A 2,784-nucleotide genomic window follows, 5' to 3' on the forward strand; every position below is an offset into this window, starting at 1 on the left:
TTGTTGGCTGTTTTCCAATGAAATTCAGGCTGTTCTCAAACTGTTTGTATGTTTTACTATGATAAGTAATACACCCAAATTCATACATATCCGACATAATCATGAGCCAGTAATTTGTGTATAACCCATGTTTTTGAAAGGTTGCCATTATGTGACCAATGCACTGATGGAATTAAACAAGGAAGCAGTCCCAAGCGGTCTTGAAAGGGGGCAATTTAGGGTGGAGGATGGGTCAAAAACCACAGGACTTGCCCCCGAGACTTCCCCCGAGAGGACTGTATGAAATTTGAGTCATTTTAAGGTACATCCTCGCCATGTTTTTTTTTCCTGGACCTGATATATTATTGCATTTTAGTTTTGGTTTGGTTCCTGTTCACACTGACTTTTTGCAAACAAACCAAGAGGAGTAAACATGAAGTTCTACCGACTGACAGCTAACTCGTTGATTGGAAGGTTTTGGTATTTGTCATCCTGCATCATCAGGGCCCACGTGGGGAAATCAAATCAACGACATACACTTTTTAAAGGACTTAATGAGCAGACAAAGACGAAGTCAAATACAATGATGGCAGTTTTAACAGCTTTTTAATGAGGGAAAATTACCACACTGACATACATATGTGTTACCACGGTTACATGTATGTATTAGTATAAATAGGTTATACGTGGCCTTTATCAGGATCAATAGTGAGATCATGGACAGATTTCAGGATCAGCATTTGGATTAATTATTTGTGTAGCTGTTACTAAAATCACATATTTGCTATCATAAAATCCTGTGGTTGGTTTGTTTACTTTCACGCCACAAACGAACCACACCAGAGTCCGTTTGGAAGCAGACTGACATCCACCTTTCAGAGTGGTCTCAAGTAGGTTGTTTGGTCCACACTAGAGGGCTGCATTGGGACTGGGTCCCGCGGGACCCAACGCAAATATTGCGGGAGCGGGCGGTTTGGACTTTGCTGCGGGTGGGAACAGGCGGCTAAAAAAAAAAACTGCAGGATCTTGGTGCACATGCATAAGCGCTTCTGTAACCCAGGTTACCAGGCCTTATTAACAGTCCAGTCCACCAGTTAATTAATTAGACCAATAAATTAATAAATTTATATTTTTTTTTTTCCATGTGACAGATAAATGACAATCTTGCATAAAATGAATAAATAGGATTTATGGTTAAAAATCGTAATAAAATGAATAAATAGGATTTATGGTTAAAAATCGTAAATATGTTAATAAAAAGATTAAAAAGATCAACGCACACAAGTTCATTTATCTGTTTTAAAAGGAGTATTTTATTTCATTTCAAGTGTGGCGAAAGTGCCTTTCTCAAAGTGTAAAAGATTCAGGTGATATGAGGAGTTCACGTCGTAGTGTAACCAATCAGACGCCACCAGGGCGTACATGCCTGGGTGCTTCCGTTTTTTTTCCCTCTCTGCCGGATCGTCTCCGTGGCAGCGGTGTGCTAGCCTCCTGCTGCAGACTATGCCGATTTTTGTCTGAGAGAGCCAGATATTCCAAGTCTAAGTCACTTTTATCGTCAGAGCAGAGAGCGGAGCCTTTCCCTTTTTGCCAGGGGTAGATGAGCGGACCGTGTGTTTTGCAACAGAAGCGGAGGAGAACGTGAGTTGTGTTGATTAGCATTCGGCGCTAACTCCAGTCATTAGCCACATCCATTGCTAAATTGTAAAGGTTACACGTTACTGAACTCCCGTGTCCCTGTCTCTTAAAAAGCGGAATCCTGCACTGATGAGAGCCGTGTATTGTGCCCTGTGCCCGGAGTGTGTGTGTGTATGTGAACCGTGAGCCTCTGGTGAGTAACTTTTACTGAAGTTGGTCTGATAAATGGAGTAAAGTGTGCTGCTTCTGCTAATGTTAATATGGATCAATGAGGCATTATTTTCATGAATGTGGTGGTTAAAAAAAAAAAAGTTTTATATTACGGTGTTTTGTTTACATTTACCCTCGCTCTGTGTGTTTTTTTTGAGAGTGAGTGGTGGTAGGAAAAAAGAGGGAAAGAAATGTTCAGCCATTTTGCCTCGTGTTAATACTGAGAAATGTATTCAGTTCATTGAATTAACAGTAAAAAGTGGTTAAAATAATTATTAAGAAGCTGTGTTACAAAGTATATGCATAAAAATGTGTGTTTATATGTATTTATTTAAATTTAAAAGTATATTTTATTTATGTGAACAATAGAGTAACCCTGTTTTTAGCCTTTATAGGCCGGGTCTTTTCTTTTTCTTTTCCTTTCCCTTGTATGGATTCCTGTGTTGATCTGCGAGACATCTTCTTCTACTGGGGATTCTTCCTGTGTCTGTAGAGGTAGAACGGGACCTCAGTGGTCGTGGCGAGCCAACCCAAAAGACAGAGACTGGGATTTATACAGAGACTGTGATTTATTTAAAAAAGACTGATTTATTGAGAACTGTGGTTGATGTCTCATGTCTGAAGAGCTGAAAAGTTAAAATTGTTTTTTTATTTATTTTTCTACAACTTCATTTTCATTCAGTACAATACAACACACTAAAAAAAACTTACCTTTGATGTGTGTGAGGTTCTTTACTCAGTCACTCAATGCATTTTGCTATTGCACCCTTTCTCCTGTAGCGATCTAAACTTCTGACTACTGGTCCACAAGGTAATTGATGCACTGATGAAATAAATATCTGTATCTCCCAGTCTTTTACCATTAGCAGTTAGAGCTGAGGCAGGTTACACTTCCACTCTATATTTATTCATAAATGGACAAATATGCCCTGGCCTGAACCAGCTTTCATACCAATT

The 2,784-nt window shown here is 39.2% G+C and overlaps 1 long non-coding RNA gene across 1 annotated transcript; it reads left to right on the forward strand.

Moving 5' to 3' along the window:
• The first annotated feature begins 1,450 nt into the window (after positions 1 to 1,450).
• LOC126390158 (uncharacterized) lies at positions 1,451 to 1,982 on the forward strand. Its single transcript, XR_007569934.1, has 2 exons — positions 1,451 to 1,620; positions 1,732 to 1,982. It is a non-coding gene; the product is annotated as an uncharacterized LOC126390158 (long non-coding RNA).
• Positions 1,983 to 2,784: the final 802 nt, after the last annotated feature.

This window comes from Epinephelus moara, chromosome 5, assembly GCF_006386435.1.
Source record: "Epinephelus moara isolate mb chromosome 5, YSFRI_EMoa_1.0, whole genome shotgun sequence".
Lineage (NCBI taxonomy): Eukaryota > Metazoa > Chordata > Actinopteri > Perciformes > Serranidae > Epinephelus > Epinephelus moara.